The 19317-nt window shown below is 36.5% G+C and overlaps 1 protein-coding gene across 1 annotated transcript in view; it reads right to left on the bottom strand.

Annotated features, from left to right (window-relative positions):
- ZC3H12B (zinc finger CCCH-type containing 12B) overlaps nucleotides 1-19317 on the bottom strand; it is a 630352-nt gene that overhangs the window by 205086 nt on the left and 405949 nt on the right. The gene's annotated exons all lie outside the window — the stretch shown is intronic.

The following is a 19317-nucleotide window of genomic DNA, read 5'->3' as shown; positions in this document are numbered from 1 at the left end:
TGGCTGGGTAATGTTCCACTATATAGACACACCACATCTTCTTTATCCATTCATATGTTAATGGACATCTGGGCACTTTCCATTTATCAGCTACTGTGAAAATTAATGCTGTATTAATTAATGCTGTAATGGAGACATTAGGGTGCATGTGCCCCTTCAAGTCACTATGTTTTTATCCTTTGGATATAGGCCTAGTAATCCAAATGCTAGGTCTTAGATTAGCTTTATGTTTAGCTTTTTAAAACTTATGTCTTTATACTAATATATGCTGTATTACTTGTTTCAGAGGAAGAATTTAGTGATTCATCATTGTATACAACACCCAGTGCTCATTACTTTAAGCGCCCTCCTTAATACCCATCACCCAGTTACCCCATCGTTCAACCCACCTCACATCCAGTAACCCTAAGTTTGTTTCCTACAGTTAAATGTCCCTTATGGCTTCTCACCCTCACTGTATTCATCTTACTTTATTTTTTCCTTCCCATATACTAAGTTTATCTGATTTGTTTCTTAAATTCCACATATGAACTCGTGGTATTTGCCTTTCTCTAACGGACTCATTTCACTCAGCATAATACCCTCTAGTTCCATCCATATCATTGCAAATGCCAAGGTTTTGTTCCTTTTGATGGCAGAGTAATATTCCATTGTATATATATATACTTCTTCTTTATCCATTCATCTGTCAATGGACATATGGACTTTTTTCATAGTTTGACAATTGTGGACATTACTTCTATAAACATTGGATTCAATGTGCTGCCTTTGAATCACTATTCTATTATCCATTATGATAAATAGTTAGTAGTGCAGCTGCTGGGTCATAGGATAACTCTATCTTCAAATTATTTATTTATTTATTTATATTGTATTTATATTTATTTATTTATATTTTGGTATTTACATATTTATATTAACATATACTGTATTATTAGATTAAGGGGTATAATCCAGTGATTCATCAGTTGTATGTAACACCCAGTGCTCATTACATCAAGTGCCTTCTTAATGTCCTTTACCCAATTATCCCAACATCTACACTTTCCCCTCCAGCAACCCTCAGTTTTTTGTAGTTAAGAATCTCTTATACTTTCCCTCCTACTCTTTTAAATTTATTTTTTATTTCCTTTTCTTTCCCTATGTTCATCTCTTTTGTTTCTTAAATTCCACATATGAGAGAAATAATATGTATTGGTCTTTCTCTGACTGACTTATTTACTTAACACAATACCCTCCAGTCCCATCCACGTCATTACAAATGACAAGATTTCATTCTTTTTGATGTGTGAGTATTATTGCATTGTGTATAGATACCATATCTTCTTTATCCATTCATTTGTTGATAGACATTTGGGTTCTTTCCATATTTTGGCAATAGGGGACATTGCTTCTGAAAACATTGGGGTGCATGTGCTCCTTTGAATCACTATTGTTGTATCCTTTGGATAAATATCTAGTAGTGCAATTGTTGGATCAAAGAGTAACTCTATCTCTTTTTTAAAAAATTTTATTTATTTATTTGACAGAGATCACAAGTAGGCAGAGAGGCAGGCATAGAGAGAGAAGGGGAAGCAGGCTCCCTGCTGAGCAGAGAGCCTGATGTGGGTTTTGATCCCAGGACCCTGGGAACATGACCCAAGCTGAAGGCAGAGGCTTTAACCCACTGAGCCACCCAGGCATCCCGAGTACCTCTATCTTTAATTTTTTGAAGAAACTTTATACTCTTTTCCAGAGTGGCTGTACAATTTTTTATTCCCACCAACAGTGTAAGAGGGTTTCTCTTTCTTTGCTTCTTTGCTGAGAGCTATTGTTTCCTGACTTGTTAATTTTAGCCAGTCTGACTGCTGTGAGGTGGCATTTCATTGTGGTTTTGATTTGTGTCTCCCTTAAACTGAGTGATGTTAAGTATTTTTTTTTTTCACGTATCTGTTGGCCATCTGTATGTCTTCTTTGGAGAAATCTCTGTTCATGTCTTCTGTCCGTTTCTTGACTGGATTTTCTGGTTTTGGGTGTTACATTTGATAAGTTCTTTTTTCTTTAATTTTTTCAATTTATTTATTTTCAGAAAAACAGTATTCATTATTTTTTCACCACACCCAGTGCTCCATGCAATCTGTGATCTCTATAATACCCACCACCCGGTACCCCAACCTCCCACCCCCCCGCCACTTCAAACCCCTCAGATTGTTTTTCAGAGTCCATAGTCTCTCGTGATTCACCTCCCCTTCCAATTTACCCCAACTCCCTTCTCCTCTCTAACACCCCTTGTCCTCCATGATATTTGTTACGCTCCACAAATAAGTGAAACCATATGATATTTGACTCTCTCTGCTTGACTTATTTCACTCAGCATAATCTCTTCCAGTCCCATCCATGTTGCTACAAAACTTGGGTATTCATCCTTTCTCATGGAGCATAATACTCCATAGTGTATATGGACCACATCTTCCTTATCCATTCATCCGTTGAAGGGCATCTTGATAAGTTCTTAATAGATTTTAGATACTAGTCCTTTATCTGTTAAGTCACTGGCAAATATCTTCTCCCATTTTATAGGTTGCCTTTTAGTTTTCTTGACTGTTTCTTTTACTGTGCAGAATCTTTTTATCTTCATAAATTCTCAGTTTATCGTTGTTTTTGTTTCCCTTGCCTTGGAAATGGGTGTAGTAGGAAGTTGCTGCAATCAAGTTGAAAGTTGTTGCATACTGTGTACTCTTTTAAGATTATCATGGATTCCTGTCTCACATTTAGGTCTTTCATCCATTTAAGTTTAATTGGTGTACAGTGGTCCTGTTTCATTCTTCTGGGTCTCCCTGTCCAACTTTCCCAACATCATTTGTTGTAGAGACTTTTTTTCACTTGATATTCTTTCCTGCTTTGTCAAAGATTAGTTAGTTCTGGGTTCTCTATTCTGTTGTTCCACTGATCTGTTTCTCTTTTTGTGCCAATACCATGCTGTCTTAATGGTTACAGCTATGTAATGTATCTTAAAGCCTGGAATTGTGATGCCTCCTACTGGTTTTCTTTCTCATCATTACTATGGTTACTTGGGTTTTTTATGGTTTCATGCAAATTTTAGGATTATTTGTTCTACCACCATGAAAAATGCTGATGGCATTTTGATAGAGGTTGTATTGAACATGTAGATTGCTTTGGATAACATAGACATTTTAACAATATTTGTTCTTCCAATCAACAATCATAGAATGTTTTTCCATTTCTTTGTGTCTTCCTCAATTTTGTTCACAACTGTTCTGTACTTTTCAGAGTACAGATCATTTACCTCTTTGGTTAGGTTTATTTCTAGCTATCTTATGGTTTTTGGTTCAGTTGTAAATGAGATCAATTCCTTGATGTATCTTTCTTCTTTCTCATTGTTAGTATATATAAATGCAACCTATTTCTGTGCATTAATTTTGTATCTTGCCACTTTCCTGAGTCCTGGATGAGTTCTAGCAATTTTGGGGTGACTTCTTTTGTTTTCTATGGAGTATCATGCCATCTGAAAACAGAATTTGACTTCTTCTTTGCTGATTTGGATGCCCGTTATTTCTTTTTGTTGTCTGATTGCTGAAACTGACTTCTAGTAATATGTTGAAGAGCAGCAGTGAGAGTGGACATTCCTGTCATTTTCCTGGCCATAGGGGAAAATCCCCCAGTTTTTCTCCATTGAGTATATATATATATATTTTTTTAATTTTTTATTTTTTATAAACATATATTTTTATACCCAGGAGTACAGGTCTGTGAATCACCAGGTTTACACACTTCACAGCACTCACCAAAGCACATACCCTCCCCAATGTCCATAATCCCACCCCCTTCTCCCAAACCCCCTCCCCCCAGCAACCCTCAGTTTGTTTTGTGAGATTAAGAGTCACTTATGGTTTGTCTTCCTCCCAATCCCATTGAGTATATTTAATGTGGGTTTTCATATGTGGCTTTTATGACATTGAAGTATGTTCCCTCTATCTTTACATAGTGGAGATATTTTGAAGAAACAATGCTGCATTTTGTCAAATGTGTTTTCTGCATCTATTATGAGGCTCATGTTCTTGTCCTTTCTTTTCTCATTAATGTATCACATTGATTGATTTGTGGATGTTGAATCACTGTTGCAGCTGAGGAATAAATCCCACCTGTTCATGGTGAATAATCCTTTTAACGTACTATTGGATGTTTCTAGATAATATCTTGGCAAGAATTTTGGCAACCATGTTCATAAAGGATATTGGTCTGTAATTCTTTTTGAGGGGTTCTTTGGTTTTGGGATCAAAGTAATGCTGGCCTCATAGAATGAGTGTGGAAGTTTTCCTTCCATTTCTAATTTTTGAAATCATTTCAGAAGAATAGGTATTAATTCCTCTTTATTTTTTTTATAAATAAGTGTTTTATAATTTAATTTACTTTTTTCAATGTTCCAAGATTCATTGTTCATGCACACCCAGTGATCCATGCAATATGTGTCCTACTTAACACCCACCACCAGGTCCTCCCAAGCCCCCACCCCTCTCCAAAACCCTCAGTTTGTTTCTCAGAGTCCACAGTCTCTCAAGGTTCATCTCCCCTTCCCATTTCTCCCAACTCCCTTCTCCTCTTTAATATTTTGTAGAAATCACTTGGGAGGGCATGTGGCCATGGGCTCTTGTTTGTTGTAAGATTTCTGATAACTGATTCAATTTCTTTGCTGATGATGGGTCTGTTCAGGTTTTCTATTCCTTCCTGTTTCAGCTTTGGTAGTTTATATGTTTCTAGGAATGCCTCCATTTCTTCCAGATTGCCTAATTTGTTGTCATATAATTGCTCATAATATTCTCTTAGAATTGTTTTTAATTCTTCTGCATTGGTTGTGTTGTCTCCTTTTTCTCTCATGGTTTTATTTGAGTTCTCTCTCTCTCTCTCTCTCCATTTCTTTCTCTCTCCCTCTCCATGTCTGGCTTAGAGTTCATTGATCTTCTTGATTCTCTTAAAGAAGCAGTTTCTATTTTCCTTGATCTGTTCTACCATTTTTCTGATTTCTCTATCATTGACTTATGCTCTAATCATTATTATTTCTCTTCTGCTGGATTTAGGCTTTATTATCTCTTCTTTTTCCAGCTCCTTTAAGTGTAAGTTTAGGGTGTGTATTTGAGAATTTTCTTATTTCTTAAGACAGACCTCTATTGCTATACAATTCCCTCTTAGGACCACCCTTGCTGCATTCCAATGGTTCTAAAATGTAGTGTTCTGATTTTCATTTGCTTTCATGTATGTTTTAAATTCTTTTTAATTTCCTTGTTTCTCCATTCATTCTTTAGTAGGATGCTCTTTAATTCCATGTATTTGTGTTCCTACCAAAATTTTTCTTGTACTTGACTTCAAGTTTCAAAACATTGTGGTCTCTAAATATGCACAGAATAATCTCAGTATATTTTGTATCAGTTGAGAACTGATTTGTGATCCAGTATGTGATCTATTCTAGAGAATGTTCCATGTATATGTATATATACATACATATGTATATACATAATGTATATACATACATATATACATATACATTATGTATATATATGTAAGTTTTTCTTTCTTCCTTATTTTGGGAATCTAGTTTCTTTTAACAAACAAACCAAAATATACAAAATATATTGAAATATATCAAAACATACAAAATTTGATCAGTTATCTATATATCTATCACTATGTGTGTGTGTGTATAAAAAGAACTGAAAATATAATAAAACAGCTAAAAAAACCTGAAATGCTGAAAAATAATTAAAAACCCACGAATGTTGTATACTGTTTTCCCCAAGGACTGATGTTTTGCAGTTCTCTATGATGGGTAAACTTCGTGCCATCTAGGTTTTCCTGCTGGTCTTCAGGGCAAGAGATCTGTTGCACTGATTCTTAGGTGTCCTTGCCCTTGTGGAATTGTGCCTCCATTGACAAGGGGCCCGACTCCATTTAAGTGATTCTGTATTCCACTATATGGCACTGCTTGCTCCCTGAAAAGTTTAAGCACCAACAGAGGAGATGAACATGACAGAGACCCACTCTCCAGCCCTGGAGCTGAAAATCTGCATTCTCCATTCTTCAATGAGCCCTCGAAATAAAAGCAGCTGGTCACTTATGTCTCCCTGGTTTCTGACCAAACTATGTGTTCACCCAGCCTGTGACCCACCATTTTTATCTCAGGCATGTGAACCAATTTCCAGTCTTCAAAGTTTATGGACTCATGTAGTGGACCCACACTGTTCCTCCCCGGGGGGGCGGGTCTTTCCCCACTTCTACATTTTCTGTGCCGCTGCCCAAAGAACAATCAGGTGACCATGCAGTTGATCTCAGTTTATGGCAACACCAAGCACAAAGCCGCCTCCTAGTCCTGTTATTTTTAGCTGGCTTCCCCACTCTGGTCCCTGGGAACCCTACTGGATTCAGGAACCCTCTTTCTTCTTTTGCTCCAGGGATCCTGTGACACAACACTGTCCTACATCAGATCCCATCCTGCTTCACCACCTGAGTACCATTATGCCAAGTTCATCTCTCACTGTAGCAGATTTCTGAAAGTTCTGATTTGTACTCTATTGCTTATAATAGAGTATCTTTCTTAAGCAGGTTCCCTCCCCTCCACCTTTTCTTTCAATATAGCACCCCAGATTCACATCTTCACACCTACTACCTTCCAAAAAGTGGTCACTTTTCTATTTGCGGAATTGCAACAATTCTTCTCTCAGATGTCTGATTAATGTTGCAGGTGTTCAGAATGATCTGATAACTATCTATCTGAATTCCAGGGACCAGATGAAATTAGGTTCCCTTACTCCTCTGCCATCTCAACTCCTCTCTTTCCCCTACTTGCTGAACCTAAATTTGTTTAAAGTTTTAAAACATGTCAAGACAAGATAAACTGGCACTATTTAACATAAAATCATTAGAAAAATTATTCCACAGTTCACTTAGAAATATGTGAATTTCAGGAAAATAACACACCAAATTTCTCTGTCCAAAGAAACCCATGATTCTTGAAGAGTAAAATGTTGCTCTGGAGTTGATGCCTCATGTATATGCTATCAAGATCATAGGGTTACTTACTTCAACCCAGGATTACTAATTTGTGGAGAAATACATTCTCACTGGTATCTAATTTAGTCATACCGGTAAATATGTTGTTAGTTGAAGCTTCTTATCGCCATAGCTATCATGATGAAAGGGTCTACCTTGTTTTTCCACATATGGCACTAAGAGACCCCCTTCTGATTCTACAGTTTTAATGATTTATAGATGCAAAAATACATTTGTGGGAGGCCAAGAAAAGACTCACTATCTGCCTCTGGAGTCTAAAAGGACATTAAGAAGACTTTTCTCAGTAGCTTTCATTCCGCTACACTAAAATTCTTAAGGAAAAGTTGAAACTTACTTTAAGTCCCCGGTGCTAAGCCTCACATATAGTAGATGCTCCAAAAATAGTTGCTAAATAGCTTATAAGACCCTGTAGGAAGAAAGCACTTTCTTGACCTTCCAAATTTTTCTTTTTGTCTTCATCACTGAATAGCAGCTATTTTTTTTTTTTAATTTGCTTGTTATCTTATAGGCAAGCAAGATAGGAGGCAAAATTTTGAGGCAATAGTTAAAATTATTCACACAATGATGTAAATGTGGATGTATGTCTTGAACGAGCTGCTACTCACCTACCTTCCCATGTGCCCAGGATGAAGGAGGTAGGTAGGTGGTCATTATCTCTCTTTTCCAGTTCACCTACGAAACTATGGTTCTTAAAAGAAGCTGCAGTATCTTGAAACTTGGCTGTTAAGACTTCTTTGTAGAGGAATAAGAAGAAGCACAATTGGTGACTATTAAACAAATGTCTCCCTCGGAGTAAAACCTTGCTAGAATACAGAAGGGACTGAAGAGGTTTAAGAAATGGTATCAGTCTTTGCTAGCTTTCTGAAAACTTAAACTTTACAGTGGCCTAATGAACAGGAGAGAGAGAGAAGCAAATAAATACAAACTTGCAGTAGCAAAGAACAAATGCATACAAAAAAAGGAATCTAAGAATTTTCTAAATTTCATGAGCAAGTTAAAGGGATACCTAACACAATACATGACCAAAATGAGGAAGAAAGAAGTCTCTATAAGAAAAAAAAAAAAAAAAAGCCAAACCAATAACCCCACTTTCTATATCTACCAATTGGAAAGAAGTATCATCTCTCTTGGTACAGATATTAAATCAGAAACCATTTGTTCCCCTAATGGGGATAAAAACTTTCATTTGTTATAGTATGTATACATGTACTAGAGCAAAAGAATATGGTGTGTGTGGTACATACTAGTATGTATAGTACTAGTGTGTATGTGTGTGTATGTGTTACCATATATAATATACCAAGGACAATATCACTGCAATACACAGTTCATATATATTAAATCACTAATACAGGTTAACCAATAAGAACCAAACCAATCCAAATTAGGACCATTAAGTAATGTGTAGTAGTCCATACATTAACTTAGTTTCATATATTTTCTTTGGGAGGAATTAGCTTTGTATGGTTTCATGTTCTTACCCAAATATCATTTTAAGAAGGCCATTAAACCAAACAGAGAGAATAAATCTGTACAATTTTGGAGGCCAACTTGCATGTGTAAATACTAATCTTGTTTTTTTCATGATACAAATATATTCTGGTCAAAAGGTTTTATTTGAGTTTGACAGAGTGAAAGTGAAAGACAGATTGGATATTTTAGTGTCCCAAATACCTTATTGGAGTCTGGAAGCAAAGCAATGGGGTTCAGACTGACCATAAATACTGTTGATATGCTAAAAGTAAACAGTCAGGCACCTGGGTGGCTCAGTGGGTTAAAGCCTCTGCCTTTGGCTCAGGTCGTGATCCCAAGGTCCTGGGATCAAGCCCCGCATCAGGCTCTCTGCTCAATGGAGAACCTGCTTCCTCCTCTCTCTTTGCCTACTTCTTTGCCTACTTGTGATCTCTGTCTGTCAAATAAATAAGTAAAACACCTTTTAAAAAAGTGAACAGTCATGATGTTGTTCTTACTATCTTTTAGTCAACAAAAGTCAACTTTGCAAGAATGATAAAAATTTATCATTATTACTTAAAATTTAAAGAAGCTCTCAAACCATAGTCTTTAATCTGAGAAAACATTAGGAGAAAAAAATTTTCAGAAAAGGTGCTTTCATAAATTTAATCAGAAGAAGAAATTAATATGCTAAGTGGATAAGTCAGACAGAGAAAAATACCATATAATTTTACTTATATGTGGCTTCTAAAAACCAAAACTAACCAACCAACAAAACAGAAATGGAATCATAAACATAGCAAATCAACTGCTGGTTGCCAGAGGGGGTGGGATTGAGGGAGATGAGAGAAATAGGTGAAGGGGACTACAAGATACAAGCTTCCAGTTATAAAATAAATAGGTCACAAGGATGGAAAGCACTGAATAGGTAATATAATTAATAATATTGCAATAACATTGAGTGGTGATAGATGGTAAATAGCTTAATCTATAGAACTGAAGTGAGCATAGCTTAATGTATTGAATTGTCACATTAGTGTGTTGTACACTAGAAACTAATATAATATTGTCTGCCAAATATACTTCAATTTTTAAAAGTTCATACCTCAAAAAAGTCATACAAATTACAATTTACCACACAATTCCAGATATTTACCTCAGTTGAGTTTTAGAACCAACATATGAAATAAACAAGGTAAATAATTTATCCCATTACATAAATGAGAAAACTGAGGCTGTGAAATATTTTGTGACTTATTCTGTGTCATAAAACTCCAGACTGCTGGAGCTAGAACTGGAATATAGGTCCTCTGACCCAGAGTACCTTTTTCCTTCTGCCTTTCAGATCACTGCTGAGTAATATTCCACTGTATAGATATACTGTAATTTCTTTATTCATTTACTTGCTTATAAACCTTTGGGTTATTTGGAGTTTTACAAATAAAGCTGCTATAAATATGTGTATACAAATCTTTGCATGGACATATGCTTTATTTTCTCTTGGATAATGACTAAGAGTGGAATGACTAGTTCATATGGTAGTTTCATATTTAACTTTTTAAGAAACTGTCAAACTCTTTTCCCAGTGTAGTTGTATCAACTTATGTTCTCGCCAGCAGTGTATGTATGAATTTCTCTACATCTTTGTTTAAATATTCAGTTTTTGGTGTACTTGGCATCTTTTATTTTAATTTTAGTCATTCTAACAGGTATGCAATAGTATCTCATAGTGTTTCCTAGTCATTAATGATATGAACATCTTTTCTTATGCTTGTTTGAAATCATTATCTCTTTTATGGTGAAGTGATTATTCAAATATATTGCCTTTTTAAAAATTAGATGATCTGCTTTCTTACAAGTAATCTCTTATTTTTTTTTTTTATTTTTTATTTATTTTTTTTTTATTTTATTTTTTTTTAATTTTTTATTTTTTATAAACATATATTTTTTATATACATATATTTTTATCCCCAGGTCTGTGAATCACCAGGTTTACACACTTCACAGCACTCACCAAATCACATACCCTCCCCAATGTCCATAATCCCACCCCCTTCTCCCCAACCCCCTCCCCCCGGCAACCCTCAGTTTGTTTTGTGAGATTAAGAGTCACTTATGGTTTGTCTCCCTCCCAATCCCATCTTGTTTCATTTATTCTTCTACCCACTTAAGCCTCCATGTTGCATCACCACTTCCTCATATCAGGGAGATCATATGATAGTTGTCTTTCTCTGCTTGACTTATTTCGCTAAGCATGATACGCTCTAGTTCCATCCATGTTGTTGCAAATGGCAAGATTTCATTTCTTTTGATGGCTGCATAGTATTCCATTGTGTATATATACCACATCTTCTTGATCCATTCATCTGTTGATGGACATCTAGGTTCTTTCCATAGTTTGGCTATTGTGGACATTGCTGCTATAAACATTCGGGTGCATGTGTCCCTTTGGATCACTACATTTGTATCTTTAGGGTAAATACCCAATAGTGCAATTGCTGGGTCATAGGGCAGTTCTATTTTCAACATTTTGAGGAACCTCCATGCTGTTTTCCAGAGTGGCTGCACCAGCTTGCATTCCCACCAACAGTGTAGGAGGGTTCCCCTTTCTCCGCATCCTCGCCAGCATCTGTCATTTCCTGACTTGTTGATTTTAGCCATTCTGACTGGTGTGAGGTGATATCTCATTGTGGTTTTGATTTGTATTTCCCTGATGCCGAGTGATATGGAGCACTTTTTCATGTGTCTGTTCGCCATCTGGATGTCTTCTTTGCAGAAATGTCTGTTCATGTCTTCTGCCCATTTCTTGATTGGATTATTTGTTCTTTGGGTGTTGAGTTTGCTAAGTTCTTTATAGATTCTGGACACTAGTCCTTTATCTGATATGTCGTTTGCAAATATCTTCTCCCATTCTGTCAGTTGTCTTTTGATTTTGTTAACTGTTTCCTTTGCTGTGCAAAAGCTTTTGATCTTGATGAAATCCCAGTAGTTCATTTTTTCCCTTGCTTCCCTTGCCTTTTGTGTTGTTCCTAGGAAGATGTTGCTGCGGCAGAGGTCGAAGAGGTTGCTGCCCGTGTTCTCCTCAAGGATTTTGATGGATTCCTTTCGTACATTGAGGTCCTTCATCCATTTTGAGTCTATTTTTGTGTGTGGTGTAAGGAAATGGTCCAATTTCATTTTTCTGCATGTGGCTGTCCAATTTTCCCAGCACCATTTATTGAAAAGGCTGTCTTTTTTCCATTGGACATTCTTTCCTGCTTTGTCGAAGATTAGTTGACCATAGAGTTGAGGGTCTATTTCTGGGCTCTCTATTCTGTTCCATTGATCTATGTGTCTGTTTTTGTGCCAGTACCATGCTGTCTTGATGATGACAGCTTTGTAATAGAGCTTGAAGTCCGGAATTGTGATGCCACCAACGTTGGCTTTCTTTTTCAATATCCCTTTGGCTATTCGAGGTCTTTTCTGGTTCCATATAAATTTTAGAATTATTTGTTCCATTTCTTTGAAAAAGATGGATGGTACTTTGATAGGAATTGCATTAAATGTGTAGATTGCTTTAGGTAGCATAGACATTTTCACAATATTTATTCTTCCAATCCAGGAGCATGGAACATTTTTCCATTTCTTTGTGTCTTCCTCAATTTCTTTCATGAGTACTTTATAGTTTTCTGAGTATAGATTCTGTGTCTCTTTGGTTAGGTTTATTCCTAGGTATCTTATGGTTTTGGATGCAATTGTAAATGGGATTGACTCCTTAATATCTCTTTCTTCTGTCTTGCTGTTGGTGTAGAGAAATGCAACTGATTTCTGTGCATTGATTTTATATCCTGACACTTTACTGAATTCCTGTATAAGTTCTAGCAGTTTTGGAGTGGAGTCTTTTGGGTTTTCCACATATAGTATCCTATCATCTGCGAAGAGTGATAATTTGACTTCTTCTTTGCCGATTTGGATGCCTTTAATTTCCTTTTGTTGTCTGATTGCTGAGGCTAGGACCTCTAGTACGATGTTGAATAGCAGTGGTGATAATGGACATCCCTGCCGTGTTCCTGACCTTAGCGGAAAAGCTTTCAGTTTTTCTCCATTGAGAATGATATTTGCGGTGGGTTTTTCATAGATGGCTTTGATGATATTGAGGTATGTGCCCTCTATCCCTACACTTTGAAGAGTTTTGATCAGGAAGGGATGTTGTACTTTGTCAAATGCTTTTTCAGCATCTATTGAGAGTATCATATGGTTCTTGTTCTTACTTTTATTGATGTGTTGTATCACATTGACTGATTTGCGGATGTTGAACCAACCTTGCAGCCCTGGAATAAATCCCACTTGGTCGTGGTGAATAATCTTTTTAATGTACTGTTGAATCCGATTGGCTAGTATTTTGTTGAGTATTTTCGCATCTGTGTTCATCAAGGATATCAGTCTATAGCTCTCTTTTTTGGTGGGATCCTTGTCTGGTTTTGGGATCAAGGTGATGCTGGCCTCATAAAATGAGTTTGGAAGTTTTCCTTCCATTTCTATTTTTTGGAACAGTTTCAGGAGAATAGGAATTAGTTCTTCTTTAAATGTTTGGTAGAATTCCCCCGGGAAGCCGTCTGGCCCTGGGCTTTTGTTTGTTTGGAGATTTTTAATGACTGTTTCAATCTCCTTACTGGTTATGGGTCTGTTCAGGCTTTCTATTTCTTCCTGGTTCAGGTGTGGTAGTTTATATGTTTCTAGGAATGCATCCATTTCTTCCAGATTGTCAAATTTATTGCCGTAGAGTTGCTCATAGTATGTTCTTATAATAGTTTGTATTTCCTTGGTGTTAGTTGTGATCTCTCCTCTTTCATTCATGATTTTATTTATTTGGGTCTTTTCTCTTTTCTTTTTGATAAGTCGGGCCAGGGGTTTATCAATTTTATTAATTCTTTCAAAGAACCAGCTCCTAGTTTCGTTGATTTGTTCTATTGTTTTTTTGGTTTCTATTTCATTGATTTCTGCTCTGATCTTTATGATTTCTCTTCTCCTGCTGGGCTTAGGGTTTCTTTCTTGTTCTTTCTCCAGCTCCTTTAGGTGTAGGGTTAGGTTGTGTACCTGAGACCTTTCTTGTTTCTTGAGAAAGGCTTGTACCGCTATATATTTTCCTCTCAGGACTGCCTTTGTTGTGTCCCACAGATTTTGAACCGTTGTATTTTCATTATCATTTGTTTCCATGATTTTTTTCAATTCTTCTTTAATTTCCCGGTTGACCCATTCATTCTTTAGAAGGATACTGTTTAGTCTCCATGTATTTGGGTTCTTTCCAAACTTCCTTTTGTGGTTGAGTTCTAGCTTTAGAGCATTGTGGTCTGAAAATATGCAGGGAATGATCCCAATCTTTTGATACCGGTTGAGTCCTGATTTAGGACCGAGGATGTGATCTATTCTGGAGAATGTTCCATGTGCACTAGAGAAGAATGTGTATTCTGTTGCTTTGGGATGAAATATTCTGAATATATCTGTGATGTCCATCTGGTCCAGTGTGTCATTTAAGGCCTTTATTTCCTTGCTGATCTTTTGCTTGGATGACCTGTCCATTTCAGTGAGGGGAATGTTAAAGTCCCCTACTATTATTGTATTGTTGTTTATGTGTTTCTTTGATTTTGTTATTAATTGGTTTATATAGTTGGCTGCTCCCACGTTGGGGGCATAGATATTTAAAATTGTTAAATCTTCTTGTTGGACAGACCCTTTGAGTATGATATAGTGTCCTTCCTCATCTCTTATTACAGTCTTTGGCTTAAAATCTAATTGATCTGATATAAGGATTGCCACTCCTGCTTTCTTCTGATGTCCATTAGCATGGTAAATTCTTTTCCACCCCCTCACTTTAAATCTGGAGGTGTCTTCGGGCTTAAAATGTGTTTCTTGGAGGCAACATATAGATGGGTTTTGTTTTTTTATCCATTCTGATACCCTGTGTCTTTTGACAGGGGCATTTAGCCCATTCACATTCAGGGTAACTATTGAGAGATATGAATTTAGTGCCATTGTATTGCCTGTAAGGTGACTGTTACTGTATATGGTCTCTGTTCCTTTCTGATCTACCACTTGTAGGCTCTCTCTTTGCTTAGAGGACCCCTTTCAATATTTCCTGTAGAGCTGGTTTGGTATTTGCAAATTCTTTCAGTTGTTGTTTGTCCTGGAAGCTTTTAATCTCTCCTTCTATTTTCAATGATAGCCTAGCTGGATATAGTATTCTTGGCTGCATGTTTTTCTCGTTTAGTGCTCTGAAAATATCATGCCAGCTCTTTCTGGCCTGCCAGGTCTCTGTGGATAAGTCAGCTGCCAATCTAATATTTTTACCATTGTATGTTACAGACTTCTTTTCCCGGGCTGCTTTCAGGATTTTCTCTTTGTCATTGAGACTTGTAAATTTTACTATTATGTGACGGGGTGTGGGCCTATTCTTATTGATTTTGAGGGGCATTCTCTGAACCTCCTGAATTTTGATGCTCGTTCCCTTTGCCATATTGGGGAAATTCTCCCCAATAATTCTCTCCAGTATACCTTCTGCTCCCCTCTCACTTTCTTCTTCTTCTGGAATCCCAATTATTCTAATGTTGTTTCGTCTTATGGTGTCACTTATTTCTCGAATTCTCCCCTCGTGGTCCAGTAGCTGTTTGTCCCTCTTTTGATCAGCTTCTTTATTCTCTGTCATTTGGTCTTCTATATCACTAATTCTTTCTTCTGCCTCATTTATCCTAGCAGTGAGAGCCTCCATTTTTGATTGCACCTCATTAATAGCTTTTTTGATTTCAACTTGGTTAGATTTTAGTTCTTTTATTTCTCCAGAAAGGGCTTTTATATCTCTCGAGAGGGTTTCTCTAATATCTTCCATGCCTTTTTCGAGCCCGGCTAGAACCTTGAGAATTGTCATTCTGAACTCTAGATCTGACATATTACCGATGTCTGTATTGATTAGGTCCCTAGCCTTCGGTACTGCCTCTTGTTCTTTTTTTGTGGTGAATTTTTATGTCTTGTCATTTTGTCCAGATAAGAGTAAATGAAGGGGCAAGTAAAATACTAAAAGGGTGGCAACAACCCCAGGAAAATATGCTTTAGCCAAATTAGAAGAGATCCAAAATCGTGAGTGGGGAGAAAGGGGATAAAAAGAGGTTCAAAAAGGAAGAAAGAAAACAGAAAAAAAAAAAAAAAGAAAAGAAAAGAAAAGAATTTTTTTTTAAAAAAGAAAACACCTAAGAAAAATGTAAAAAAATATATATATATATTAGATAAACTAGTAAAAAATCGTTAAAAAAGAAAAAGGTAACAGTTAAAAAAAAAAAATTTTACCCGAAGGCGAGAAAAAAAAAAAAAATGAAAAAGAAAAAATTAAATTAACTGCAAGACTAAAAAAAATCACAGGAAAAAAGCCATGAGTTCCGTGCTTGGCTTTCTCCTCCTCTGGAATTCTGCTGCTCTCCTTGGTATTGAAACCGCACTCCTTGGTAGGTGAACTTGGTCTCGGCTGGATTTCTTGTTGATCTTCTGGGGGAGGGGCCTGGTGTAGTGATTCTCAAGTGTCTTTGCCCCAGGCGGAATTACACCGCCCTTACCCGGGGCCGGGGTGAGTAATCCGCTTGGGTTTGCTTTCAGGAGCTTTTGTTCCCTGAGCGCTTTCCGTAGAGTTCCAGAGGACGGGAATACAAATGGCGGCCTCCTGGTCTCCGGCCCGGAGGAGCCGAGAGCCCAGGGCCCCACTCCTCAGTGCGCCCTCAGAGAACAGCGCCCAGTTACTCCCGTCTGCCTGACCTCCGGCCGCGCTCCGAGCTCACCGAGCCTGCGACCGGTTCAAGGTAACACGGAGCTGCGAGCTTACTGTCGGCTCTGTCTCTGTAGCCAGCTTTCCCGTTCCAATACCCGCAAGCTCTGCGACACTCAGACACCCCCGATCCTTCTGTGACCCTGCGGGACCTGAGGCCACGCTGACCCCGCGTGGGCTTCGCCCCGGTTTAGCCTCTGGAGCGATGTCCCTCAGCGGAACAGACTTTTAAAAGTCCTGATTTTGTGCGCGGTTGCTCCGCCGCTTGCCGGGAGCCGGCCCCTCCCCCCGGGGTCTATCTTCCCGTCGCTTTGGATTCACTTCTCCGCCGGTCCTACCTTTCAGAAAGTGGTTGTTTTTCTGTTTCCAGAATTGCTGTTCTTCTTCTCTTCGATCTGCCGATGGATTTTCAGGTGTTTGCAATCTTTAGATAAGCTATCTAGCTGATCTCCGGCTAGCTGAAGCAGTCTCAGCTTGCTACTTCTCCGCCATCTTGACTCCTCAGTAATCTCTTATTTTTAAAATTTTTATTTATTTTTTAAATTTCTTTTCAGTGTTCCAGAATTCATTGTTTATGCACCACACCCAGTGCTCCAAGCAATACGTGTTATGTATTGATTGCATGGAGTAATCTCTTATTTTTATTTTTACTTATTTGTTTATTTTTTAGTGTTTGGTTCAGAGATTTTACAAACCAGTAAACTATGAATGTAACACTACTATAATTACTAATGTAGTAATATACTAATAGCAACCATGTATTATAATCTCAATTTTATGTGTTAAAATCAAATGATAATAAGAATAAAAGTATGTAAAATTGTCATAAAAATGAAAACTCAATGAGGCCAAGACAGTTTTTGATTTCTGTTTAAAAATACAGATGTTCAAAAAAGTACTCATAGGTATTAATCATGATAAAAGATTCAGTTGGGAATAATTGTGGCTTGTTTAGAATTATATCCTCCCAATCAGTATATAATTTGAAAGAGCTAATTCTTGCTGCAAAAAAAAAAACCACCTCACAAAATTACATTCATGCCTCAATTATGAAGCAACCAATAGACTCAATTATTAAACAACCAATATACTGTTTTATATGGTAGCATATTAAAAATATATTTATTTCCCTTTCATTTATGATTAACTTTTCTCTCTTTTACGTAGTATTTTGCTTATTTTTTGAATACTACATTTTCTTTTTTTAATTTGAATTCATTTAGCCAAGTTATAGTACATTATTGGTTTATGATATGTTCAGTGCTTCATCAGTTCATTGAAGTATAATTAACACATATTATTATATTAATTTCAGGTACACAACCATCATGAATGAACAGTTTTATATTTTTCAGTGCTCACCGTAAGTCTCAATCCCTTTTATTTATTTAACCCATCCACTATTCACATCCTCTCTGAAAACCACCAGTTTGTTCTTTGTATTTAGAAATCTGTTTTGACTTCTCTTTTTATTTTTGTTTTTTTTTCTTTTGTTTCTTGATTTTCACATATGGATGATGTCATATTGTATTTGTCTTTATCTCTCTGATTTATTTCACTTAGCATTATAACCTCTAGCTCCATCCATGTTGTTGCAAAAGGCAAGATCTTAATTTTTTTAATTTAAATTTAAATTCAATTAGCTAACATACAGTCATTAGTCTCAAATGTAGTGTTCATCAATTTACCAGTTGTTTATAACATCCAGTGCTCATCATATCACATGCTTTCCATATCACATGCCGCCATCCAATTATCCCATCCACCACCCACCTCCCCTCCAGAAACTCTCAGTTTTTCCCTATAGTCATGAGTCTCTCATGGTTTATCTCCCTCTTTGAAGACTTCCAATTTCAGTTTTGCCTGTGTTGTCTTAAGAGATCTTATTCTTTTTTATGGGTGAGTAATAGTCCATTATATATATATATATATTTATATTATATATTATGATATATAATATTATATCATTATACATATATATATATATTTTTTTCTCCTTTATTCATGTATCTATTGATGACACTTAGGTTGTTTTGATACCTTGAATATTGTAAATAATGGACAGTTGTAAATTGTAAATAATGTTGTGCTAAACACACAGTGCAATCTTTTCAATTTGTGGGGGTTTTTGTTCTGTTTTCTGTGAGTAAATAAACAGTACTAAAATTATTGGGTCACATAAAACTTCTATTTTTAATTCCCCGAGGAAACTCCATTCTGTTTTCCACAATGGCTGTACCAATTTGCATTCCTACCAGCAATGTATGATGATTCCTTTTTCTCCACATCCTTGCCAGAACTTGGAATTTCTTGTCTTTTTGACTCTAGCCATTCTGACAGTTGCAGGGGGATATCTCATTTTGGTTTTTAATTTTCTTTTTCCCTGATGATTAGTGACAATGAGCAACTTTCCATGTGTTTCTTGGCCCTCTGTATATCTTCTTTGGGAAAATGTCTATTCAAGTCCCCTGACCATTTTTTAGTCAGATTGTTGTTGTTGTTTGTTTTGATTTTTGGTGTTGAAGTGCATACATTCTTTATAAATTTTGCATATAAACCCATTATCAAATATATATTTGCAAATAACTTCTCCCACTCTGTAGGTTACATCTTTATTTTATTGATAGTTTCCTTTTCTGTGCAAAAGCTTTTCATTTTGGTGTAGTCTCAATAGTTTATTTTTTCTCTTATTTCTCTTGCCAGAGGAGACATATCTAGAAAAACATTTCTATGACCAATGTCAAAGAAATTATTGCCCATGTTTTCTTTTAGAAATTTTACAGTTTTAGGTCCCACATTTAGGGCTTTAATCAATTCTAAGTTTATTTTTGTGTATGGTGTAAGAAATTGGTCCTGTTTCATTCTTTTGCATGTAGCTGTCCAGGTTTCCCACATCATTTGTTGAAGATACTGTCTTCTCCCCATTGTATATTCTTGCCTACTTTGACATAGATTAATTTGGCCACAAATTCTTGGGTTTATTTTTGCACTCTATTCTGCTGCACTGATCTATATGT

This window comes from Mustela lutreola, chromosome X (assembly GCF_030435805.1).
Source record: "Mustela lutreola isolate mMusLut2 chromosome X, mMusLut2.pri, whole genome shotgun sequence".
Lineage (NCBI taxonomy): Eukaryota > Metazoa > Chordata > Mammalia > Carnivora > Mustelidae > Mustela > Mustela lutreola.
This window is presented reverse-complemented; position numbering and strand designations above follow the sequence as displayed.